Consider the following 27,808-nt stretch of genomic DNA (forward strand, 5'->3'; position numbering starts at 1 on the left):
GGGAGCAGCGGGAGGCTGCGGCGGGGTCGGGGCTGCCGCGGCCGGGCCGCCCCCGCTGCCCCCGGGCCGCGCTCCCCGGGGCCGCTGCGCTGCCGCCGCCGCCCACTGGGTGGAGCTGCAGCAATAGGTTTGCCGTGCGCAGGCCGAGGCGCTGAGGGGCGACGTTCGGCTTAACAATTCAAATGTATTCCTGTTAATTTGTGTTTGATAAAGGTTCAGGAGTCTTTTGTTGTGTGTCTAGTTAGCCTGCGTGTTACACTCAGGGCGTTTGCAAATTTTTCTGTTTGATTGTGAGCCTTACTGTGAATTTTTATGTGGCTGGGTACCTGTGCCTATTTGTTTATCCGTGTGTGTGTGTGTGGTGGGTATATAAAAGACAGGAAGAAAAATCCGTGCCTTCACCGTTGCTATTCTCATGAACGAAGTGGCAAAGCACAGAATGATGCCTAGTCTGTACACAATGCAAATACATTATCCAGAGCCAGGTGGGGATTAAGGGTTGGACTGTTTTCTATGTACAGATCCGTGGGTCTAGCGCTCAGTACCCAAAATTGAGACAGGGCAGTGTTTAGCATTCAGAAGCCCTCCTTTTTCTCTTTGTGTGTTCCTCTTGGCCAGTTTGTTAAAGTGGCAGTCTTTAGCATCTAGTTATCACATCCTCTTTTTAAAGGGTCCAACCCCCTATGGTAGATATCGCTAAACAATGAAAGGTTGAAAAAAATAAGGAAAATTCATATGTGGTGGATGTACAAGTGTGCTTACCCTTAGGGTTGACAGTAGATTCAGGGCTACTGTTATTTGAAAGGAACTGCCTGCAATTTGTTACTCAGGTTCATGACCATACATCTCCTTTTAGATTTTGGCTGTTTGTGGAGGACAGGATACTTGAATTGGGCAGGCACGTCCTTCCCTTCACTCCTATGAAAAGGATTCCAAAATATGAATTCAGATGCAAGATCTTCTGGTACTGTCTGAACGTTTGCTATCTCTGACTTGCTTGGCTGCCGTGAACAACTGTGGGGATCTCAGGGTTCAGCAAATAGTATTCACAGAATCACAGAATGTGTTTAAGATTCAAAGGGACAACAGTGGGTTATCTAGTCCAAACCCCCTGTTCCAACAGGGTCGTCATGGTGCACATTGCATAAGATTGTGTCCAGACAGCTCTTGAATGACTCCAGTGAGGAAGACTCCACAGTCTCTCTGGGCAGCCTGTTCATTGCACAGTCACCCACACAGAAGAGAAGTTCTTTCTCATATTAAGGTGGAATTTCCTGTGTATTAGTTTTGGCCCATTGCCTCTTGTTCTCCGTGTCCTTGACACCCTCCCTTCAGATACTTATACACATTTTTCTGCTCAAAGGATGCAGAATGATCCTTTCCAACCTCCATGTTTCTTTCTAGCTTTTTGTTTTAAACTTCAGGCAAAGTTGCTGAACTGCTGTAGTCAGACTAAAGTAGGAAGCACAGAAGGACTTCTGAAATGACATTCTATCAACAGGAGAGTGCCTGTCTCTCTTTTACCTTAAACTATGCTGTAAGGTTAAGAAAAGGTAAGAGGGTTTTAGAGGCTTTTGCCTGCAGTATAATGGATGAAAGAACTGCAGAAAATGGGAGAAAAATTTCAGGAAATTTTTCTGAGCCCCAACAAAAATGACCAGTCATGAAGAAATCAGTGAAACTGAGACTCTTATGGTGTAACTAAGTAAATTGCTAACAAGACTAAGGTTAGTCTATGTCAGCAGTTCAGACGTGACTGTCCCTGGTATTGTGAACTTATTCACAGTCCATGTTGATTTGGAATATTACTTTTAGATAAAGAAGTAGGTGTGTTTCTTTATGCAAACACAATAAAGGGTGAAAAATTACGCATGAGGTGTACCTTATGGTGAGGCAATGGAGTAAGAATGACAGGATGTTCCTACTGTGTACAGTGGTGAGGAACATAGTAGTAAGTGACAAGCTGTAACAATTCTTTCTCTTTCTTTCTTTCTTTCTTTCTTTCTTTCTTTCTTTCTTTCTTTCTTTCTTTCTTTCTTTCTTTCTTTCTTTCTTTCTTTCTTTCCTTCTTTCTTTCTTTCCTTCTTTCTTTCTTTCCTTCTTTCCTTCCTCCCTTTTTTTTTTGGTTTTCAGGCTGCTGTTTGAGCTACAAAGCCCTAGGAATGCCATCTGTCCAATTAATGGTTGTTACAAGGTTTGCATTACCTAATGTAATTAAAATGGAACAATCTTTTAGACTGCCTTTCTAAAGACATAAGCCAAAGTAGAAACCCCTTGTGATGGTGGGAAGATGCCATTCCACCAGGAACACGTGCTGCTCAGCAGCAGGAGGCTCCACACAGCAGTCGACCATCATTATAGCTGTGCATTACAGCCACGCTTCTGGAATGGATCGGGGAAATCTCCTGCCAGGAAAAAGGTGCGTCTGGGAAAGAGTAAGCTACATATTATTTCACTTTAGGTCCTGTAAAAGCCAACCCGCTACTCTTTGAAGACTAGTACCTGTATTTATGTAAGTGGTATAATACAGGGAGACCTGTAGGCAATTAGCCTACATTCATTGCATAATCAAAGCTGTTGAGGGCTTGCAAACTAGTAAAACATTTGTGAGGAAAGCAAGTATCTAAACATTTTAGAGCTATTTAATCTAATTTTGACTGGATCTGGTAACCTAAAGCAAAAATTGGACACTGCTGCTGCTGCAGCAGTTATGGTTATAAAGGCCAAAACCAGAGAGGTCCTCTCTTTCATACTGATTATGCAAGTTAAGTAATCAAACCAGAAGTTTTAATTGTCATATCAGCTGGCAAAGTCACATCAAGTCACTTCTGACATTTCAGGTGACAAGCACTCATAGGAACATCTTTCATATGTTTAGCCTCAGAGAATTCTCAATGTGTTGGTGGAATAGAGCAGAGGATAATACATTCTGGTATCATGAGACAATCACAATCCACATTAGATGAGATGCAGAACCCTTCCATAATTATCTGCACTTACAGAAGGGTATTTTGATGAAAGAAACACAATTTGCAGGAAAATATATAGGATGAGGTGAACTTGAAACAGTGGCATTTTCACACATTGCTTTCCCAACTATAAGCAACCCTCTTGGTGCAAGATGTTATTCTGCCTACTGCGATTACTCACTGCACCCACTGGTGAGTAAACATGCACCGTTTATTTTTGGTAATAGAAGAATAGTAAGCTGCCTAATGTATGTGAATGTATGCAGCCATATTGTCTATTGAAAAATAACAAAACTATTCTCTAGAAGGGAAGTGTGTGAGTATTTAATTTCTCTTCTGTTTGACAAACTGTGAGGCTGTTGGGGTAAATTAAGATTCACCCATGGTGTAAAACTGGGGCAGGGAAGGAGAGTTCAGGCCAAACATGCTGGCATAGTTTAACATAGTGTCAATCTAGAAGGGAGGCTGTTGATCCTCTGATCATTGCTAGAATATAGTGTAATGGTTCCTTTGACACCTTTGTCTTTTATTTCATCAGTATGTAGTACATGACATTTTGTACTCGTGAAAGGTGCTGAACTGACAGGCCTTGAGACTGAAGTCTTCTCTTTGTACACATATCAGACGATACATAGACAAACACAGCATCCCCTCTCTGCCTCTTTCTCTGTCTTTCCCACACTTCAACCGCTTTCTCGCTGCAGCTCTCTCGTATGACCACCATTTGAAGTGAAAAGATCCTCCGATCTCTGCAGTTACTGCTTGCTGCTAATATTACCAGCAAGGCTGATTGCCCTGAGTGAGTTTTGTGGGTTTTTTTGTGATGCAGAAATGTATTTCCATGAATTTAGGTAATTCCAGCTCATTTCATGTGGGTCACAGACTGTCCATTAGTCTATAATATCTTTAGGTTACCAGTGACCCGCACTAGACTTGATCTGGTAACCTATAGCTCAGGTAAAATGCTCCATATCCTATTTTCACTCCTGCTCATATATGAATTGTTCAGTATAAGGTTAATCATGCATACAAGAATTTTTTTTTCTCTGAAGTACACAGTAGATCTGTGGTTTTGTCCTTTCAATCTGTTTGGAGCAGACAAAGGGGATTATTAATGGGCAAAGTAGAAATTACAATTAAGAAATTGCTGTCTTTATTCACACAGCACAGAATTCCCTTTGGGAATACTGGATCCACCATGCAGATCAGAGTGAAAAATGTTGCCTGCAGTATGGACTTCCAATGGTTTTACCATTCTTGCACTTAGGGGGAAAAAGAGTGTAGGGGAAGGAGTTAGAGTTATTGTCTCCACTCAGTTCTTAATAATGTGACCTTATAGTGAAATGAAATATGAAACTATCCACATTCATAACCAACAGCTTGCAAAACTTAACTTCAAAGTGTAGAGGTAGTTTCTGAAGTTGGCATCTTCCCAATGTATTTTCCAAAGAGATATTTTATGTTTGTCTATTGTCTACTTAAAAATAAAATAGTGCAAGTTTGAGAAAAAAAAAAGTTGTTGTTCTCAAATGAAAACCCACAGATAATAAACCTATAATTTTCATGCAATTTGCAGCAGAATATCTTGGGGTGGGATGCTGGTGGTGCAGGCACAAAGTTCAAAATTCATGGAAAGCAAATCTCTAATGAAATTTTGGGCGACGTTTCTATGTTGCAAATTACTTAGGTTTTTTTCAAAGACTATTTCAAGGAGATAAACCTTGTATAACTTGTTAATGGTAGTATTACAAATTGAACAAAACCAATAATATAAAAGGAAAAAGAGTATATATATTTGTAAGAAAGACTGAAAAAGAGCAGGGATTTTTAATAATTTTTACCTCTAAAATGACATGAGTTTAATATTTTTGGTAGTAGCATCACATTCCTATTCCACTGACTCATAGAAGGAATCATATGAGCATATGCTTAAATTATTTTTGTCAGGACTGCAGTTGCATTAAGAATCTGTTTAGTGATTAAGGGTAAAAAACTGCCCTCTATCATTTTTCACACTTGCATTTACTCATACTTTCAGACTTGTCTCGGCTAGATCAAGTAAATTTTCCCTGAAAGATTGAGAACATATACAGCCTCACTCAGTCACAGTCCAGAAGGAATTCAGTTATTTCAAGAAGTCTCATTACACCAGATCCTTCTATTGCCTCCTGTTATTTATCTTTCAGTACTATCACCTTTTACTACCCTTTCTTCTTCCTTAATTCAAATTAATAAAGTCCTGCAGTGAATGATTCTTCAGTTCCTTTGAAATTTCTTTTGAAAGAGTGAGAAGTCCTCAAAAATCACAATACTCATAAAATGGTTGAGGGAGAAAAAATCCTTTATTCTTTCCTCTAGACTTCAGTGACACTATGAAGTTTCACATAATTTGCAGACTGCATCTCATAAAATACTGGCAAAATTTATTCAATTCAAATTAAATAGATGTAGCACAGAGTAATCTTTCTCTATTAAATATGTCACTTTTTGCAATTGTTTCTTAATATCCCGCACAGCTTCCATCTAAGATTAGCACTTTCTTTGCTGCCACAGTTTCACTAACCTACTGAATTATTCACTGAAGCATAACCTTCAGATATCAGGTTAGAAAGACCTTGATTATGGCAGGAAGTGAACTGTATAAACCATTTTTCTTTAAAAGAAAATTTCTCAGTATAGAAAAGTCTGAAATGAGATAAGTATTAAATGTGTGTAAAAATTAAGTTCATAACTGATAGGAATTTAGTCAGCTGTGACATTCCTGTATTTTGTTTATAATAATGTACAATAACATTCTAGATACCACTTAATAGTGTAAAGCCACGTGCATTTTCATGGTGCTTATTTAACAGGGTATCCATGTTGGTCTCAGCTGTAAAGTAGAGATGTGGAATGTCTCACACAGATTTAACATACTGGACAAAGGATATTTACATCCAATTCCTGATTTTGTCCCACTTCCTGAAAATTACTTCTAAGGGTCTCTCAGCTCCAGAAACCAGAAAATGGTGACAGAGTGAAAAGCTTCACTACAGCAAACCACTGTTATTGACCATTAATTTGTGCCAATCCACTGTTGAAAGGTCATTTGAACACATACCAAGGAGACAACAGCTTCGGGAAAGCTTCCTTTGCAAGGGTTGATATACAGACTCACCACTCACTTGTCTGCTTCTCGTGACCTGCCCAATGGCACCCAGGAGCTGAAACGTAATTGTGAAGTTTAACAGGCTTTTAGAGGTACTATGATAGCAAAATGTCAGGGCAAACAACATTCTACAAATTATTCTGCTAGTCAAGCGTACAAATTTTCATAATGACTTGACCTAGAATAGGAACAAAATGTGTTTTCCTAACGTGGGTGATAACTGCATAATTATGCAACTGATTCTGCTAATATTATTAGCCTTATGTTACTTTCCCAGATGTCAGAGAAATGGCACAGAAGGAGAAAACAGGTGGCAAGTTTGTTGGATGTTGCATATTAGTGCAGTTCGTAACAGAATTTCCTATGCAGATTTGTTGACCGCAGTTTGAAGGACTGTAAGACAAACATGCTGCACAAGGATTTAATGTTTTGGGTGCAGCAGGGGCTTCAACAAATTTTGTGCTGCGCCGTGAAATGTTCAGTTCCTAAGATGAGTTTAAACCTCTTGTTTCCTGATCTCTGTCTCTGTTTCTGTTAATCATATTTTTGGTTTGCAGGGCTTTTCGAACATGTGAGGATGTTACATTTGAGTAGCTAAATTTGTATGTGAATTCGACAGTGAGGTATCATTTTAAACCAAATACAAGTAATGCAAAGGATACTATTGATTTAACAAACTTCTAAGAAAAAGATATATCTGTTGCTCTTCAAGAGCCCTTACAAAATAAGAAGTATTCAGAAGCAGTGGGGGGAAGTAATAAAAATTGGGTTGATACTGTGGATATAGAGAATATTTTATTCTTTATGTTTTAATATATATGATGCATATATACATCATAAGAACACATACAGTCATGTATCCTTGTATGCTTTTATTTAATAATTCAAATTTGTATTTATTCTGTGTTTATTAAAGAATTATGCCTTTGACAAAAAGATCTGCAGCTGTGACATTTGAATTGCAGACCAAACAACCATGCAAAAGAATTAAGTTTCCTATATAGGAAAGAGGCTAAAATGTGTATTTAGGGAAATTGATCATTTTAGACTTAGAAATATATGCTGGAATTCACCGTGGGCATGACTTAGACTATATTGTTCATTTTAGCTAACTGCATCCACTGAAACTGCCTGGGAATTGCGTTGAGAGGTCTTGCAATTCGTAAGTTCCTGCATTTTTACCTTTTAGTAAGGCTTGCTAAAAATCTTGTCAGGCTTAAAATAATTGGAAGAAAAGTACAAAATCAGTACTGAAAATGGAAGTTGTAAAAGGCAGAAAAGATTTTGGTAGTGGTTCCTCCAATAAAATAGACAAAATGAACATTTCATTATGTGCCTAGACATTGCATGATAATCCGAAACCCTACTTAAAGGGAATGCTATTAAATTATTTTTTTTAATTTTTCCCAGTTAATTGATCTGCCATCAAGCTCTCAAAAAGATTGTGTAATCTGAGGCAAGCTACCTTTGTTTAAATTTTTGCCTTCTCTCTTTCACAGGAATGTTGTGAAGAAGCAGCTGGCTGCTAACATGTAGAAAATTTGTCTTGAGTAGAGTGATAGAACCCAAAATATGGCAAAAAACTGTTGTCTCTGAAATGGCTTTATTACTTTCTGATTCTACATATGCATTTTTGCAGAATTCTTTTAAAGTTGGAAACCATAGAAATAAAATCTGTGGTGAAAAATGGAAAAGTATTGCATCAAAACTTGCTTTTCTTATTAGGACTTTGTGTAATTGATGGACAAGTGCGGACTTTGAAGTGTACACTTTCTTCAGATTTGTAGGCATTTGCAAGGTTAGTAGCAGATATATTTTACAGTGGTTGCCAATGGCAACCCCTGTGATTTGGGTTGGGTTCAAACAGCAGTTCAACCCCACTTGGTAATTCCCAAAGCTAGCCATGCAGGTTGTTTTGGGGGATGACATTTTACATGTGTGTCTAGTTGTCTCTTCTGTATGTATTTATCTAAACATTCAGATTTATTCCATCGCCACATTACACAAGTGTGAATGAATCTTGGCTGACAACTTAGCTGTAAGGAATGGAGAGGGATATTGTCTTCCTCATTTAACAAAGAGTGAGCTAAGAGTTTAAGACCTACAGAAAGTTTCAAAGAAAATAGAGTTCTCTGCTGGATATTGCTGCTGAAGTGTCTGAGGCTTTATCAGCTTTTCCCTTTTTTCTTGTGTCCTTGCAGAAACATGCCTGAGTCTTCTATGCCAGCGACTCCTTTGGATTGCTACCAGGGACGACATGTTGGTTCTTGGAAGCAGCTTTGCATTTTCTAGCTTTTAGTACAACAGGGTTTTTTTGTGTGATGGTATTCAGATTTTTAGGCATATGTGTGTGCCTGTATGTGTGTATTTGTTATTTTTGGCATTGTTAAATATTCACTGTCATCCCATTTTCATACACAGACATTTTTGATAAATTGCATATTCTATTGGTGATAGCCAAGCTACTTCAGGATTCAGTTATAGTTACAATGTGGAAGTGGAAGCTGTTTCAAAAAAAAAGAAATCTAATTTCTTTCTCCTTAAACAGCTCATAGATACATCCTCCAGTCACAACGGGATTGGTAAAGGACTTGTGAAGCCATACCTCAAGGCAGGCAAACTGCACCTAGGGAGATCTAAAATATTATCCAGATAACATGAAATGGAAATGTTTTTCAGACATTGCTAAACAGCTTGGATAAAATAAAAAGAAACCTCTGAACCATACTTTTGTCCGCACTTAGTCCAGTCTTGGAACTAATATCTATAGTGACCCCTTTCCCTCCTGCCCAGACTGCCTCTCCAAAGCTTGACTCTGTTGCTCTGTTGTGCATTTGAGGGGAAGAAGCAAATGTGAGGCAAATGTGTACAAGTCTGTTGTTGGTAGTTTTGAAATCTTCAATCTCATTCTGCAGGAGACAAGGCACAGTCATTGCTAGACTCTCTGAAATGGGTGCTGTTGTTCTGATTGAGGTATTTATCCAGCACAACTACAATCATTTGATGGCTCATGCTTTCTGAGGCACATCCCTAAAAGTGCATGGTTAAGCCTGTTGGACAATCACATGCAAAAGTGATTTTTAGAAGTAATGAGAAATATAGGAAAATAGTTATAAATGCAATTTACTGTTATGTGTCAAGACCTCCTCTCCTTAGTCCCCAGAGATCTGTTCAGTATAAGAATGGTAAAATAGCTGAACAGAGGTAGCGTCTAGCTGCCCTCTTCCAGATCCTGCGTCACCTGTTCTGGCTAAGAGGTTTCTGGTAAACATCTCTAAATTGTGAAATTGTTCAGGATTAGTTAGTGAAAACTACATGCATAGTGAGGGGTTTTCGCAAACACATGTGGATGTTTCTAACATACACTGATGTATTATTTTTCTGAATGTAGCTTGAGGGGCTCAGTAAGGACCACAACAGGTTTCATAGCCCTATGTACACCCAAATGACACCCTTTAAAAGAGGCAGTCTCTCCATTCTCCTAAACAGAGGAAGGTGTGAAGTGAACCCTCTGCGCTCTGGTATGAGCTGCTACCGGCATCCATTTCCTGCTTCTTCCCACCCTTCACTATCACAACTAATGTACCTGCACTACACTTAAGTTCTCCTATTAACAAGCCAAGAAGACTCAACTTCAGATCAGGAAGACACTGTAAATATATTTTATTGAGTTGTACTGGAAAAAAACCAAAACTGGATAAACTGTCTCCCAGACACATGAAATGGAAATGATCATGAGAGAACGGCGAAAGAAAAAGGTCACGAGGAACATTGTGAAGTGCTTAAAAAAAGAAAAAAAAGTAAAGAAAAATCGGAATAATAAAGGTGGGAATGTATTTAAAGCTTCCAAGAAAAAGGAACTGATGGAGGTAGATTCAATATTTACAAATGTGAGTGAAAAATTAATTTGGAAGGAAATTACACCAAAGGGGCTATGGAAAGGAAACTAATAGGAAAGGAGGAAGGAGGGGGTGAGCAGGAGAGGGAAAAACAAAAGAAAGAACAAAGAAAAGAACAAAACCTATCTTACTCTGCAGTTATTGTATTCTGGCGATAAATATTTGCAGGTGGTTACAGTAGTTATTTCCCCACTTCTCCTCCCCTTTTTCCTTTCAGAACCAGCTCACAAATCAGTAAAATATCCAAAACAGATGAAACTCTGAAAAAAAGTGAATTCTGCGTCTAAAAGCAAAGCAGTTGCTTCACAACATCCACATCACTGTAATGATGTTTTCCTCTTTCTCAGTGCTGGGAGGCACATGGAACTAACCCGTCCTCATATTACACTAAACATTAAGCAGCCTCTCTCTTTTACAAACAAACAAAGAATACAAGTTTTCTTTGAGCTCATTCACAGATCTTGGGCTTGTTCCTGTTTGCGTGTTAATGTTTTCAGCTGCACTTGGCATATTTTAGCATTTGTGCATTTACTATTTTTGTGCATACTAACATACAAATGCAAAATGTTTCTGGAAACTTGCCCCATTTCAGTCATTCATACAATTCTGTGCCCACAGGGTGGCCCAGCTTTCCTTCTTCTCTGTCTGCTGGGGACCTTGGGGTTGTGAATACCTTTCTTTTTTTTTTTCTTTAGCTGTGCAGGTTTGGAAGGAAACCAGAAAAATTTTGCATGTGCATCTCTCTCATATTTCTATCATTTCTCTGATAATCTTTGCTCGTGGTTGTGCTGCATTTTGTGTATGGCAGTTTCACCTGCCCACTTTTATGTGTCATTAGTTGTCACCGTGCTACCGTGACTGTGTAGACAAGTCTTCACCGAGAGCAGCTTCGGCATCATGTCTGGGCCTTGTAAATCCTGGCAGCAGCGCTACGAACGCTGCAAAGGCTTTGTGACAAAATAGAAAAATGACAATTAATGATGGCTGAATTCGGGAGACGGAGCAGGAGCACGCTTTGGTTGCGCAGAAAGATGCATTTAGGGGCTTTCAAGCACAAGACAACACTTTACATTTCAAGCTACAGTTTTAAAGCCTGATAGAGAAACCCCTTCGTCCTGCAGGGCTCAAAGCCTGCATTAGTATCTGCCATTTGCAGAGCCTCCCTACTTTGTCAGGGGCTAATTTTCTTCTGGTGGGAGCATCACTGGATGATTGAGGCATTATCACTTTGAAAAGAACTGTAATCGTGTGATCAGTCTATAAACTAGATTTTGCTCAGTGTGAGCTGGGGTGCTGGGCCTGGCCCCCTTGGCTTCGGGGGAACCACTCACTTCAGTAAGGTTTTACATGGTCTGGACTTTGGATTTAAGAATAAATGCTTTATTTCCTGCCAAATATACAATAAGAGTTAATCTTAGTAAATTATTCTGAGCTTTGCAAATGCTAAAAATACGTGTTCATTTAGTGTGCAGGAGTTTTGTTTACAATGGGCATTAAACAGAGGGGATGTCAGAGTAAGAAGAGGTGGACTTAATGGGTTAAAAACTGTGTAAATGTTACTCTAGTTAAATTACAGCTTGTTGTTCAGATGAATACTCTCCACTTCTCATATAGCTTTAAATTATGGACAAATGCTTGCAATTGTGAACTACCTACATTGTGGCTGCCTGTTCCCAGGCTTCATCAACCCTAGCTGTCCAATGGGATTACTGTAAGCTTTCACGGCAGTCTGCCAGCCACTGATCAGAAATTCATATCCCTGGATGTTAGATTGCTCTCTTTATTCCATCCTTGTGATGGCTGTGATTGCTGTCATGGTGTTAGGTTAGAAATTAGCATTTTGTGGCCCAAATTTTGCCATCCAGAACATAATCAGAAAAAAGAGGGTGGGGGGGGGGAGGGGGAGGATGGAAATCAAAGAATAGTAATTTCATCTGTCAAAGAAGGGAAATGCAGTGTTACCATGATACAGATGTCTACGAAACTTAGGTCAGGAAATGTTGTGGTATTTATGGTCCTATCTGGCGAATGCTTAGGCAGGTGGTGTTTTTCTGTTACTACAGACCACTGTTCATAGATTAATGCTTTACCTGTGATAAAACAACAAAAAATGAATAAATAAATAAAAATCCATCAGTGAAACTATAGGTGGGCTTCAGAAACTCCTAAATTAATAAAACAAGGGTCTCTAGCAGATACTTTCAAGGACATGCTGAATTAATCACAAGAGGCTGGTTAGCAGGAGGTCAGAGAAAGACTTCTTAGCATCATTTTGGGTCATGTGTCTAGAGGCGATGGCAGTACGTATGTGCTGTATTGTAATATCCCCTTCCTGGTTTTCTTCTCTCAGTCAGAAAAGGCTGAAAACATATTGCATAGGGCTCTTGAAAGGAAAGAGACCCTGGCAAAAATCAGTAGTTGGAAGGTTTTTTTCCTGTTCTTTAAAACTGAGTCATATCGGACTGGCTGATTTAAATGTGTCATTGTTTTTTATCATATTTGTACTATATTCAGAATATTGTAGCCCATGCATTTAGTTTTCTAAATTTGTTATATCTAGTGATACAAAGGTGGTGATTAAACAACCCAGTGGTAGTCACTGATAGATTTAATGAACATTTATTATTGCTCTAAATAAAGATTTCTCTATTAATCTGTTTCAAAACAATTCATCAGGGCTTATTACAGAAAATTATGGAAAACCACTGTTTAAAATTTAGTGTAGAGATATGGTTAGGTCCTTAAAGGTAGCTTGTTATCCTTTTTAGGCAACTCACAGACATGCTAATTTTTTCTGTCATTAGCACTGAACGAGCTGGAAGGATTCTGACATGCGAGGTGCACAGATTCTGTTAGGAGCCTTGATTTTTATCCACCCAAGCTTATCCGTCATCTTTAATCATGCAAAAAGCAGGATTACTTAATCATTTCATTTTATTGAAAAGAAAAAGAAAGATTTACATTAAAATGATGACATGCAAGAAAAAAATAAATTGAAAATGATTATGAAGAAAATGTAACATAGAGACTAAAGCTCCATTGGTTCTGTGATGCTCATTTAAAGCAATGATCTAGTAAAGCCAAACTATAAAAGTAATGATAATGTTAGCAGTGGAAGTATAAGCATCTCTGCATTTTTACGTGCATTCTGACATGACATGTGTACTTGATTAGAGCAGATAACTAAGGAAGATACTTTTGTTCACCTAAGCTCTATTTATTCCTTGCATTAAGTTGTATCTTTGTCTGAACTAAGTACATTTTAACACACAAATGTTAAGAGGCAAAACATACTAGCATTTTCACAAGCACTTCAGTGTGCATGTGCCTGCCTTGTTAATCTTTCTATATAGGATAGACAAAAAACTATACTGATTTTGAGACCATCTATAAAAATAATTGATTTAGTGCAAGTGTGAATTTTATTTTGAAGATAAAATTAACAAATTATTCATGAATGCCTTCTGTAGCTTATGGATTTTAGACATTGCATTTTATTCCGCACCTGCTCTAGGTTTCATACACTTAATTTAATGTATTCCTTTTTTTGTTTGTTCTCTTTACAAATTTTGAATATTCTTTTAAGATAATTCATTCTTTTTCTGATACAAAATTTATGCCTAGTCATATCAGAATTTAGGTAGTAAAAGAGGTAGAGAAAAATATACTTGTAAACTTTTGATGCCACAAAATATTTGTTTAGGAAAGATATTGCAGTTTCCAAAAGAAAGTTTGTTAAAGGAGAAAAAAAGGACATATTTTTATATGTGAATATATACAAGTGGTGTATTTAATCAAAGAAAATTTATTAAAAGCACCACACCTTTAGGTTTTGGTCTGATATTTATATAAAATAGTGCATTAAACAAGTAATTACATTACAAATCAATGTTTAGCAATTAGGTCATTAATAATTCATTCTACTGTACTAAGTTGAGTGAATTTAAGGTTGAATACTCTACTATCACATATGTTTAGGTACATAAACATCTTATGAAATCTGAAAAATATCCAAATTCTTTCTTTAATAGATAACATTTCTAAGTCTTGAATATTCATTTTATTTAAAGAAGTAAAAAAGAGAAAACAAAGTTCTAGGTTTTTTCACCAGCATGAGAATCGTGTAGTTATTAGAGCTGAATGTGCAGAAATAAGAAAAAGAAGAGGAAAGATAAAAACAGGTGTGTATAAATCCGTCTTCAGTTATTCCCTTTCTGACATTAGCTCTAGACACTGCTTGGCTGTGAGAGCTGACTGTTTGGAGAGGCAACCTTCTAGCAGGAGAGAAATGGTTAAAAATTCCATGGGGTAAAACCATAAGACTGAGGAAAAGATTAGGAATCCCTAACTGCTAGAACAAAGCTTGTTTTATGTTGTTTCTGAGTTCTGAAAGGATGTAGTTATGATTACAAGAAAAAAAAATCTATAAGGAATTTAACCTTGAGATAGATTCCTTCTGTTTGTATAAATACTCTCTCTGCTACCATGGACATTTTAAATATTTGAGATTTAAAATACCTGCATGTAGGTGAGAAAAACAACCAACCAAACACAAAAACAAGCAGAGCCCCCCTGTCTCAAAACAAACAAACGCACAAACTAACTAACTAACTAAGCAAAACTAAAACAAAACTGCTTTTATTTTTTAAAATATATTCTATTTTTGCTCTTCCTGAGTGTATCCTTCTGTCTTAAAATTTCACAAATCTTCAAAATTGAACTGGATTCTTAGTGATATATTTTCATGTAGGACAAATGTCAGCATTCTGCACAGTAACTCTGAACATTTTTGGGCACAAGAACAATGGATTTGTACATTTTCTTCTAATAATAAAAGATAATATAAGGGATTTCATACAATATACAGCTACTTCCTTGTAGTAAAGAATTAAAGTCAACTTATTTTATACATGCAGACTGAGTAATATACTGAGGATAAAAAAGAGCCTTTGAACAATAATTTTTCTTCCAAACTAAGTAATCTTATTATATTGCTGTAAATTAACCTAGACAGTACTTATACTGTATAGTTTATATAACCAGTGTTATATTCCTGATTGATTCATATGACTTTCCTTAGTACAGCCAAATATATTTTTCTCACTTTTTCTTTTAAAGAAGTGGAAATAATTTTCTTTCTTTCTCTTTCTTTCTTTTTTTTTCCCAAGCTGACAATGGCTATTCTTATGGCATGATTCTTCTTTAGATGTAGAATCAGTGGTTTTTTGATCATTGTCCTGAAAACAAAATTATTTACTGAAAAGAATTAGCTCTGATCTTATACTGACTTATTTTCATGCTTCTAAAGCTGTGTCCTTAAAAGACCTGCAGATGTATGTTTACAATTTGAGTATTTGCTTATCCACTTGCAAAATGTTAACAAGTATTCTGCTATCAGAAAACATATTTTTAACAAATAAATTGGATTGTGTGATATTGGCCATGCTGTAACCTGAAGAATCTTCTTTTTATTTCTTTTTGTGAATGGATTTTGTATTTGAAATTGATTTTCTTAGTATTTTTTTGAAACTTAATTTTATCGATATTGGAAGTCTTTTAAGTGTTCATTGATTCCAGATAAATTATAGTCATAGTATTGAAGGCAGATGCTTATTATTTGTTGTATGAAAGAACATGAAAATCTCATTTAGTTGTTAGAAATAATGAAAGCATAGTAGTCAAAACGAGCAAAGATGAGTGAAAAAACTGGACCAGATTTTAGTCACTATGACCTTTAAGCAATAGGTGGCAGTGTTACCTAAATACTCTTTGCTTTATATTGGAAAAGAATGGGAGTACTTAGGAAGGCACAGGACATTTGTTTTACTTGCACATAATTGCAGATTTGTGCAAACAAATTTCACATCATTAAGGATGTTTTCTAAAAGTTCTCCTCAAAAAATTAAATTCAGTATCCACTATCACCTAAAAGACCCACATTTTTATGTTTTCTGATTTATTAACTATAACATGATATTGAAATCTAATATATTCTTGTCTGAAAAACAAGAACATTTTTCCCTCTGTATTTGAAAATGTGATTCATCTTAACTTCATTACATATTTATAGTAATAAACACCAAGCACACTTTTAGAAAATATATTACAGAATATACTTTTCTGGTTTATAATAAATTTATAAATTTAGGACCTAGTTAATAAAGCTTATAACACATAGTGCTTCTTTAGAGATTACAGGATAAACTTTATGAATTCTTTTGTATGTATAGCACAGAATAGACCTGCACCAATATACAAATACTGTTTCCCTCTTTATGTACAAGTAGGCAGTGATTTCCACACCTGAGAAGCATGCAATAACAAAAAAAAAAAAAAAGAAAGAAAGAAAAGATGGCATTGCTCATCAAAATTGATGCCTTAATATAAATTTCTAAACTGAGAATGCCAATATACATATAATCATTTAAATACAAAATGTTTCACAAAATGTAACATTGTACATTACAATCAAAACTAATTCATTTAAGCCATTTTGGTCTTCTGAGTGCTACTTATGTATATCTCATCATATAATAATTAAAATACATACTGACCAATGCAGCAGCCATATTCCATACCATGTGTTCTACCTCTAGGATACAGCTTTCATACAGTAGCAGTTCCAAGGGATGTGTTCATCAGTGTGTGATAGAAACACTACGCAGTACTTTTTTGCAGTTTGAAGCGGGGTGAGGGGGAGAGAGCTGTACAGCATGTAGTAATAGTTTGATAATTACACCTTATCAATTTACTATGGTATATTTATAAATTTTTGGTTTAAAAGTAGGATGTTGCTTGTAAGAAGGAGAATAAATGATAATCCTGCTAGAGAAAGAAGATAGTGATGGATAGAAGCAATGATGAAATGTGTCTGATAGGGTAGTTTTCTTCTGTACCACCATTTCGTTGCTGCTCTGGGATTACAGCAAAATGGTGGCTACTTATATTTTATGGAAAATGTAAATTTTATGGTAACCTTTCTATAGACTCCAAATTGCTTCTCCCCTCCATCCCTATTATACTGTTTTTTTAGAATGAGTGCATGGTTTGCCTTCTGAATCTTACAGCACTACAGAAAAGGAAAAACTCACTTGCAAAAATCTGCATCAGCAATAAAGACTTCACTTACATGTGATTAAACCAAAGCATAATCAAAGGGGAAGATCATGTTTTCTTACATCTACAGATAAGATATTAAATGACCAGAGGTAAATAAGATTTGGAGTGTATTCTTGTTTTGTACAGCACAGAGCTTCTGCAGCTGAGGCAAACATTTGTGCCTCCTTCTTGGTTTTGGGGTGAAATTTAGTCTGTACTATGAAAAAATGCTACTAAATAGCAGATCTTAAGAAGGAGATAATAGATAAAGCCCTAAGGCTTTTCTTTTTTAGCGTTACTGTTTTTCTGTTCCAAATAGTTGACATGGCATGAGGTGACTAAACTGTCTTGTAAAAGATCCCCTTACCTACAGTCTTGGGCAGGGTAAGGTGCTGAAACAGTACCTCATGGAAACAGCTTTTGGGTTTTGTCACTTTCCAGAAGGATGTTACTTGTGAGAATATGATTTTTCCCAAGTATCTAATTTGTAGAAATTTAAATAATTAGAAATCATGGCTGTAAGTATGATTTTCTTGTTAGCTACACATGTTAAAATACAAAGAATGCAGGAAAACAAGAAGCAAAGGGAAGTAAGCAGAACTAAATTAAGAAAACAAAGTGAAAGGACGAGTTATGGAAGACTATTACAATACTGGCTTTTCCTTAAATTCTGAAGGAAAGATAACTTACAGAATAATTTCTTTCTGAAATTACTCTGTTATTGGGAAAACCTTTAATAATGAGGCATTTGTAAGATACAATTTTATCTCTCTCCAGATTGATATTTAAAATTAAAAGTATATAGTATTATCTAAAATTTCCTTGCTGAATTTTATGATGTTCTTGCTGTAAGCTAACTCAGTTCTGAAGTCGTGAGACTTTAAATACTAGAAAAATAATCAAATATTTTAAAAAATCAGCTTCCAGAGACTTGTTGCACTGTTTACCAGGTGGATATAGATGAAGTGATAAAGTATTGAATTTAAAGCATGTCTTAAGAGAGTACATGCACTGATACTGCCTATTTTTAAGGAAGCAAGTTGTTCAGCTTGTACAGCATCCTTTCTTCCTTTGAATTTGTTTACAAACTATTGAATTTGGCATTGTGATGGCTGTGTACATGCACACATATATGAAAATACACCCTATCTCTGGACATTCTGCTTACCTATAAGCAGAAGGGGCAAATGGTTATTAAAGTTCATTTGGATGTGCACAAACACACTACCCCTGTTAGCATATCCTGCCAGCTGGAGACAGAAAAGGTGCGACATTCCCAGTGCACCTCCAACTTCCACCTCACCCTCGGAAGGTTTTACACACGTGAAATGCTCGGGGTAAAGGGGGAGTCACAGCAGGAGATAACCTTGCTCTGCATCATTGCTGAGGAGCCCTTAAATTTAAACCTCAATATTTCTTTTTTTATTTCAAAATTATTTTGCCCTGAAATGCTCAAACATATTTGAATAGAGATTTTAAATGTAAAAATGGCAAGGATAGAAATATTTCTATGATACAGTCATAAGCTTTTTGTTACAACATGACTATTTGTTACTGCAGTTTCTTATAAATAACTTGAAAATTGGCAACATTGCTAGGGAGGATCAGTTTAGGAAATCCTTCTATTTTATACCTCAGAAAAAAAGCACTGATATAAACTACCTGACCTTACTTAAAGTTGGATTGATCTTTTTCCTTTGTAATTTGTTTATTTTAGCTGTGTATTTACAGGCTACAATCAGAGTAATTTGAAGTTCTATATTAAATGAAATAATTCCCAGGAAGACCTAAAACTCCATTTCTTTATTTTATATGATTAAAGAGAACTGATGTGCACCATACTTTGATTTTAATAGAAAAACTGTAAACCTAACCCCACTTATATCAATGTCTAAATCTTCCAGCATTATTAATCACACTGTAAAATACAATTTTACAGGCTAAATATTCTACTTAAAACTGCTAAATAATAACATCCATATTTGTGTCATGTATTATAAAGATTTCTTTTTTGTAGGGGAGTCCTCCAGTCATTTGTTTTTAAAGTTCTCTGCCTTATATAGAAATTCAATTTTTGGTTCTTAAAAATAAAGGACAAATATATAATGAGCACATGTTTTAGTGCTGAAACATGTATAATCCTACAAAATCATAGTTGTGTAGATTAAAATTTGGTTTGGTCCAAGTCTGTCAGAGTTGTGATGTGATTTCTGTTTTCACTGTGAATAAAACTGAAATAATCTGTGTCAGAAGATGTGATTAAAAATAATTAGATGTAAGGGCTTAAGCATGTTGCTATAAATTTGTGAGTAAATATAGGACTTTAAGTATAAAGAAAAAATATTTTAAAATATCAATGAAGTATAAACTGTTCATACATTGTAACAATATTTTTTAAAAAGTCCTAATGTTTGCACATATAATGATGCTAAAACCAAATATGTTTACTATTTAATCTTTGTGTCAAAATATATGACAGTCATAAATATACAGGAAAGATTCTGAGGATTTACATTTTCTAATTTCAATCACACATTCAATTAACATATTTTCTAAATTTTACTGCAGACATTGAAAAACTCAAAAGTGTTATCCTATCCAAAAAAGCCCAACACGAAGGGAACATTCTAATAATTTTTATTGAACAGGTATTGCTGTCAAATTGGTATGGGATAGCTCGTTTCATGCCTGCAAACTTGCTGTTAGTCTTAACTGTTAGTTTATTTTTCAGTCAGTTTAAAAAAATTGTAAAATAATATTAAGCCTCACAAACACATTTATGTTGCCTCAATTACTTATATTTAGTAAGCACAATGCTTTGTAGAATGTCTTCCAAAACAAGGAGTTCAAAAGGATGTTAATTTTGATTCTGAATTTTCAGAAATTATTGCATTTTGGTATAATTTTGAGGTATCTATGTAAGAGCATTTCGGCTCTTCTGCTTTGTTTTACTGTTACAAATAATTTATTTTAAAAATTGCAATTTAAGTTCTTGTTATGAAGCATTTTTAGTACAATATTTTTTGTCAGTTACGGACCAAATTTTTACTAGATAACTCAATTAACTCAGACCAATACAATTAATTTCAATTAAAAGGAAAAAAAAAACCAAAAGACAAACCAAACATTTTTCCTTTCTTTTTTTTTTTAACTTCTGATGTTGGCAAAGATAAAAGCTGTGCAATTACATCTCAGCAGCCAGAATGCTGAATTTCATTAGATTTGTCAATCAGAAAGCTCAATTTACTTGCTCAGTTTCATAAAATTTAGAAGCAGGGAACAGAATGGTAACCTGTCTGTATGGTTGCAAAATTATTTCCAGCCTGTTTATTTATTTTGTAGTGTTTTGGCCAGTTATTTTAAAATTGGCTAGCACTCTTTGCTCTCCAGGGAGATTTTTCTATTGGTTAACTCACAGTCAGGTTTTTCTTTTTCCCCTACTGATATATTCCCTTTATTAATTTCCTCCCATTACTCCTAGTTATACCTCCTTTTACTATGCTAAATAATTCCTTTTATGCTAAATAATTCCTTTTTTCCATTTTTGAGTTATCACTCTGTAACATTGCTGTTCTCCTTTTTTTATGGAAACTGTCTCAAATTGGCAAGGTCTAAAATATGCTGAGTTCAATCTGCTATAAAGGACTTTATTGACAATTACTATAACTTAAACACAGTCCTGCTTTAATAAGCTCAGCTAAAACTGAAGTTTGAATAATTTTTGTTAACTGAAGCAAGAAATCTATTAAAAGGAGCCCTCTATTTTGAACTGTTTTGTAGTGATGTAATGGGGCCAAATGATTAAGCATAGCTTAGATAGCCAAAATCCTCTGGGTCAAATTACCCTGTCTGCTGAGAAGCACAACAGGGTTGAAAGAAACACAGATGCTGGACAAATGTTTCTGGTAAGAGGAAAAAAACTATTACAAGCCTGTCCCCTTTTTCCAGGGTTGAAGCTAATTTTGGTCTGCTCTCCTTCCCTCTCTGCATTTTCCTGAAGGCTGGAGACTGCCTAGTGCTGAAACCTCTGGATACCCTCTCCCAAACCACTGTCTGAGGGAACTGGGGCTCCGTGCTGCAGACTTGGCCTCACTCTGATCCTAGCTGGAGGAGAGCTGGACGGGCTCATTAACTGCATGTGCCTGCAAAGCAGAACATCCTCATGCCCAGGGTCCTGCAAATGACTGAGCCATTGAGGAGGAAACATGCTTCACAGTGAGTAGCATCTGCAGACAACTTTTCTGACAGGCTTTGATCAAACTTCATGCCTGGAACGGCCCAGCTAGGGACAAGGACAGCAGTTCTAGGCCAGCACCCACTGCAAAGGGGGATGACAAGGTAGGCTGAATGTAAAAAAACTCGTACATTTTCAAACAAGGTAGCAGGTTCCCCAGTAAACCTTGTGGCATGTTGGGAAAACTTGGATAGTAATAGATAAACATAGATAAAACATAGATGTCAGGTTTTCTAAACTCTCTTCTGTCTCTGCTTCCTTTCCCTGGAGAGACCCCTAAATTTAGTTAGAGACTTTTACACCAGCAGGCTGACAAGGATGGAAAGCCACTGCAGTAATGCTGTGCTGATGCATGCTACCACCATGGTTACAGCGGGGAGGCTTCTGCTCTTTGACACTGTGCATACGACATCAGTAACTCTGCATTTGCATCAGGGCTGCTTTTGCAAAACAGCAAGTGGATTCTACCCTGGCTGTTGTTAATAGAAGCTGAGGGCTCATTCCCTTTGACAAGCCAGACATGTTTTAAGACTACCTGTGTATGCTTAAATGGGCGTTTGGGTTTTTTTCTCTTCAGCTAGTTATCTTTATAAAACTTTCTGTATCTGAAAGGACTGGGCCCTCAAATGTGTGTGATTTATTTATTTTATTCTATTTAATTGTCTAAACTGCTGTGAATTTTTACAAAGTTTTCAGTGTCATAGCAACGGCTGTATTTAATACATTATGTTTCCTGATCATTGTATTAGTTCTGATAAAAAGGAAGTTTTGTAAGATTCATCTTATTTTGCGGTTTAAATCTGCTTTTGGAATATTTTATCTTGTCTTGCAATATGATCTCTTGATGAGAACACGTGAAAATTGACAGAATTTAATGTAGGCAAAAATCCTACAAGAACTGGAAAATGGTTACACACACAAAAAAAATTCATTTCCTTTATATCGTGATATAATTTGTTTTAAACTATTCTGCAATCCCTTGGAGCATGCAAAAGTGCTCCATGTAAACAGGTCCCTCTGCTCTTGTTCTTTAGACTGTAGTGAGGCTGCTGAAAGATTTGAGTGATGGTGCAATGCTTTAAATTAAATATAGATTTGGGGTTCTGAGCCTGCTGAGTTGAGTGCTGTAAACACTGGAGGACCAATCAAAACAAACATAAGTGACACAAGTGATCTTCATTGAATCATTTGGCATTTCTCTTGACTTGTTTAGAGACAAATGCTTTTGTTTCCTTTGGTGCAATATTGTTTCTAGATCTACTCTGAATTTTCATTTACAGAGAACACATCACAAGATAAATAGCATGCTTTTACCTTGAGCAGCTAGTTAAAAATGTAAAGCATGAAGCAAGGGAGCTGTGGCATTTGGAGGCTCTGTATTCCATCTGTGATCAACTGTGCTTTCTGTTTTACAGTATCCTTGCTCCATGATGTGCTGTTTATGAGTAAAATTTCCAACTTGAAATTGCTGTGGCTGAGAAGCATAATGTGCATGTGTGTCTGTGTGTGTGTGTGTGTGTGTGTGTGTGTGTGTGTGTGTGCCTGTGTGTGTGTATTCATTAACATTTGGGGTAGCAGGTGTTGAGAGCTCTTTTTCTTGGTATGAATACATTTTGCATCAGTGGAAAGCACCGAGACATCTTATGCTGCATTCTTTTGTGAGCAGCAGCTTAAGATTCTTTTTATTGCTTCACTAGAAGAGGACCAAGCCAAGGCCCTTCTCCAGTGCTAATAGCTCCAGAATATTGCTCAGCTAAGTGGTGGAGAGAGCTTATATGCTGAAAGTATTTCAGGAAAAGTTACCAGAGAGAAACAGAAACAAAAAACCCCCCAAATTTAAAAACATTTTAATTGCTCCTCAAACAGGGATAGGAAGGTCAATTTTATTTTTTGAGTACAGACGCTCATTGGAAAGGTTGGACTTGACTTGAAAGACTAAATGATTGTGTAAAGATATGTTTTTTTCACTTCTGTTATTAAAGAGCCAGGAGGCATAGCAGAGAAGCCCAAGGAAGGATATTTGTTTATTATTTTTTCCTTCTTGCCCTGTGCAAGAGCTTGACCTTTCCAATGGTGTTGATCTGGTCCTTTGAGGCCTTTTGCATATGCAGTGGTCATTTTCACTATTAAAAATGTGACTAACTATGGAGAATTTCCTTTTTTAGCTGCAGCAGAAAAATATGTTCCTTTGTCATAAAGGGAGACTATGGAGTAAAATAAAGATTATGCCATTTCAACACCAATCACTTATTTATGTAGTATAGAATATCAACACAGAGAAATAGGGAAATGAACAACCTAGTCACCATGCAGAGGTGACTTTAGGAGAGAGAAGACTGAGATGTTAAAAAATAAACAAACCGAGTCACTGATGAGAGCTATGCTTAATACAAAATGCACTTTTCCCCTTTGAAGGGCAGCATCACACACCTGGAATATCTCATATGGGCTGAGAAAAGAAAGACTAGTTAGTGGCCAAGAACACCCTGATGTTCTGTGCTACAAATTGAAAGTGAAGGTTACTTTATTGTAGACTTTATCTTAAAGCAGTAAAACGGGTAGCTGCAGCTACAACTGAAAGTATTGATTTTGTAATTTCAGCAAATTAAGAACAAGACAGGAAACCTATTAAACCTTTCCACTGATTGCCAGGGCACTTTTTGGTGATGCTGGTGCTGACATTAAAATTACATGTGCCTGTCTCTTTAAAGCCAAATATATACATTTTACAGAAGATAGTGCCAGCTAACATGCTGAAAAGGGATCTTTATAAATCTGTGTAATTTCACATTTCAGATGTGAAACTTTTGAAGCCTGATGACATGAATGTCAAGCAGCAGATCTAAAATTTTCATAAATTATGGTTCATGTTAGATGTGCTTTCATTACATTTTAATAAATTAAAATTTTCACAAAGCCAGATTTTTTATAATAATAGCAAAGATTGTAACGCTAGTAATAGCATTATCTGTCAGAACATTATGAGTAATGATTATGTAAAAATCCATGTAACAAAGGCTAACAGAAGAAATGATCAAATTATATTCTTCTGTATCTTGTATAAAACAAGTTATTTTATTATGGTAGCAAAAAACCAACTTCTCTTAAAGCAATATTTAAATTACTTTAAAAAATCTGTGTAATTAAATTCATGTGAATTACAATAGTTAAGATCAGTTGTTTCATAAAGGATTGTTTTAAACTTTTGCTTTAATATTGCTAAGTATAAATTAAAGAGCTGTGTCTTTTAAAAATAGTGTTTCTAATAGTCTTTAGGAAGAATGGGGCAGAGCAAGGGAAATTATACCTGAATCTGCTCTGAACACCTTATAAAGATGTAAGTTTCCAGTTTATCCAATTCATAAATATTTTGTTTCATCTGAGCTGGTATTTGGCATCATTCCAGTGTGTAAACAAGCATAGGTTTTACACACACAAATCTAATTTACAGGCAAGCCATCATCTGCATTTACCATAGTAGCCAGCAGTTTGTGATGTGCCTGTAACAGAAATGCACAGTGAGAGGGGAGGAGGTGGGAATGTAAACTTCACAAGAGATTGGATTTGTAACAACAAAGGCAGTCTTAAAAAGTGTGGGGGAACACTGCTGAGAGACTGTGATCCAAAAGTCTCCATCAGAACGGACTTCAGGAAGTTGTAGCAGATATTTACAGCTAAATGTGAATGAGAATTCAGAAGCTTATGTTACTAGGGAAGCCTCAAAATAATGTATGAAAATGAGTATCAGGTGTGAAAATATGTATCTAAAGATAAAGGTGAGAATAGGTGTACTGAATTTAGTAGTCAGAGAGATGTGAAATAAGTAGGAGGGAAAACGTAAGAGGAGTGCAGAGCTTCAAACAAATGAACAAAATAGGTTTTTTTCTCTGCTGAAGGAGGAATGCACATGGGGAATGCTGGAGCACTCTCACCACCCCTCCAAGCCCAGCAGAAGCTGAGGCAGTGACAATGACTCTTTCCTGCATTTCCAGGAATGCACATGCATGCCTGATTGTACAGACCAATATATTTTCTCTTTGTTTTGACAGCAGATATGCCAAGCTATTGATGCCTGCCAAACTGGATACTGCACAATACATATTGCAAGTATATTCAGATAACACCTATAACTCCACAAAAGCACTGGTGCTTTATTCTACTGCAGAGACAGAAAATTACAGACATCCCACGCTCTTCGTAATCTGGAAGATTCAGGCTTCACTGAACCTGGAGCAAAGACTGTGAAGAGGAGAAAGACGCAGTAACGGTAACTACAGGTGCACACCTAGTTTATTCACTGTGGCCTTTACACTTACAGATGGCCACCAGAATAACCACTCCCAGAGGGTGATGATTTGTAGGGATAGAGGAAAAAGGTAGGTTTTAAGGAGGAGTCTAAAGGGATAAAAATCAGTAATTGCTTGAGAGATGCCACTTTATTTGGTAGAGGGTGGCTTCAATAATCCAAGAAGAAGCTTTAACCTACCTTGGTTGAATTCCTTCTGGCCATTTGACAATGCTGAGATTTTATTAAAGCTACTGTGAGTTTGAGCCTTCTGATTTTTTTCTTTGAACAGCCTTTCTTCCTACTAAAGTTTGTTTTCTCACTTGTCCATAGCAGATACTCACTACCTGACACTCTCCTGTAGAGCTATAATTTTGCCAGAGTTGTGATTAGTGGTGTTTCCACTTAAATTAAATACAGGGTTTCCAGGTTTTTTTAGATTTGTCAGAACTCTTAACTGCATTTAACTTTTAATTGAATGTTCCAGTTTTGAACTGGAACTTATGCATGTATATATGTTTTACTTATTCATATGTGTACTTATGGATTTAATTACAAATATGAACCAAAATCTCCCACTTCTTGGTATCAGGATGGTAAAAGAACAAAGGATGACTGTATGACGGAAGGTGTAGCCTAAAGTGCTCAAGTCCTTCGTTTACTTGATTTAAAGTGAAGATTTGAACATCAGTCTTCAACATCCAGAGAGAAGACCTAAAATTTAGACTGAAATAATGCCTAATAATTTTCTTTTCTGCAATACAAGAGATGGATGGAGACATAAACAAGAAGAACTAGTAGCCAAGTAGGAACAGTGGAACAGTTACTGGAATGTTGCACAGAAACCATAATGTAGAGTGGTCTGCCACAGCCCTGGGAAGTGCCCTCATTAAAAGCTTTTTTATGTTATGCTGCAGAACTTGCTTTTCATATGAAACACTTGGAGAATCTGGCTTATGACCCAAGACAAAATGAGAGAAAAATATTAAATATCTCAAAAAGTTGCAGTGGAGGAGAATCAGGTCCTGTACACCTTGGCACACGTGAATTTATGCTCAAGAATGCATATGTGCACACTGGAAAACACTGTTTTTTAAAAAAAAAAATTGATTTTTGCCTTGAAGCCTGTCTAGAAGAACAGAAACAGAACTGTCCAAAGACCACTCGAAATTGTATCAACAAGCGACAAAGTCTTTGGCAATAAAATGCTGATTTTATGGAAGGTAATTGCAGACACAAATGTCTCAATTTCTTAGTGTGTTGTATATGAAAAGAACAAAGTTCATTTGCATAGTCAAGATAAGTTTATGTACCAATGCTGGAAATGTGAATGAGTTGCAAAATATATCTACTGGTGTTGTGATATTAACATGAAGTTTTCAAGGGCTGATTTTCAGTACACATACAGTGAAAATAAACTTATATTTGAGGGTTAAGGAAGTCAATAAAGTTTAAGCTAATAAGACTTGTTGATAAGAGGACTATGCTAAGTGAAATTGCAGGAAACATTGGATATGCTTTTAATCAACTGTGCTTTTTTGGACTTAGATCTCAATGAAATGTCTCTGAATTTCACAGAAATTGTGTAAAAATAGTAGAAGCAAATGAAATTCCTAGAATTGTAAAATAGAGAAATAAAGAATTTAAACCACCTGAAACAGGTTGCTGTACTGACAAAATCACCATTCTTGGATGATGTCACCAAAGTAGATGAACACAGAACTATAATAAACTCCATATCAATTTTGCACTAGAAATTGTGACTTTTTTTTTTGGTAGAAATTGAAATAGACTGTAATTATAAATTGTGATAAGGAAAATAGGAAAAAAAAATCATAATTTATTTTCTTCTGAATACAATGTACACCTTTTGCATATAATAAATACAGTAGGTACTGCCTGTTGGAGTTTGCACAGTATTTTTTATTGTTTAAGTTCTGATTTCCTTGGTTTGTTTTTTTCACCTAAGTAAGCAACTGATAGGAAACAAGTGTTCCTTTAGGAAGAATTGACTTTTTCATTGAGAAATCATTGAGTGCTAAATACACTTTGATGACCTGAAAAATGTTTCTAAGAATAACAGGAGGGAGAAATCTTTTGAAGTTTAAAGACAATATCTTTTTTTCTTTCACTGTATTTAAAAAAGGTGGGGGGAGAAAGATGACTGAGAAGACA

The 27,808-nt window shown here is 36.1% G+C and overlaps 2 long non-coding RNA genes across 7 annotated transcripts in view; one reads left to right on the forward strand and one right to left on the reverse strand.

Annotated features, from left to right (window-relative positions):
• The window catches only part of LOC135281087 (uncharacterized), a 74,780-nt gene extending 58,136 nt beyond the window's left edge, over positions 1-16,644 (reverse strand). Inside the window, exons 1-2 of the long non-coding RNA XR_010347865.1 lie at positions 16,571-16,644; positions 6,070-6,172 (exon numbers count right to left, since the gene is read on the reverse strand). This is a non-coding gene — a long non-coding RNA (uncharacterized LOC135281087). The remainder of the gene's footprint in view (positions 1-6,069; positions 6,173-16,570) is intronic.
• LOC135281074 (uncharacterized) lies at positions 122-27,808 on the forward strand. Of its 6 annotated transcripts, XR_010347861.1 has the most exons (6): positions 122-184; positions 2,134-2,419; positions 7,226-7,279; positions 21,115-21,329; positions 25,398-25,625; positions 26,226-27,808. It is a non-coding gene; the product is annotated as an uncharacterized LOC135281074 (long non-coding RNA). The 6 variants fall into 6 exon arrangements; XR_010347860.1 differs by lacking the exons at positions 122-184; positions 2,134-2,419 and adding an exon at positions 2,449-3,161 and having other exon boundaries at positions 26,226-27,803; XR_010347839.1 differs by lacking the exons at positions 122-184; positions 2,134-2,419; positions 7,226-7,279 and adding an exon at positions 2,452-3,161 and having other exon boundaries at positions 26,226-27,801.

Source organism: Passer domesticus, chromosome 1 (genome assembly GCF_036417665.1).
Source record: "Passer domesticus isolate bPasDom1 chromosome 1, bPasDom1.hap1, whole genome shotgun sequence".
Lineage (NCBI taxonomy): Eukaryota > Metazoa > Chordata > Aves > Passeriformes > Passeridae > Passer > Passer domesticus.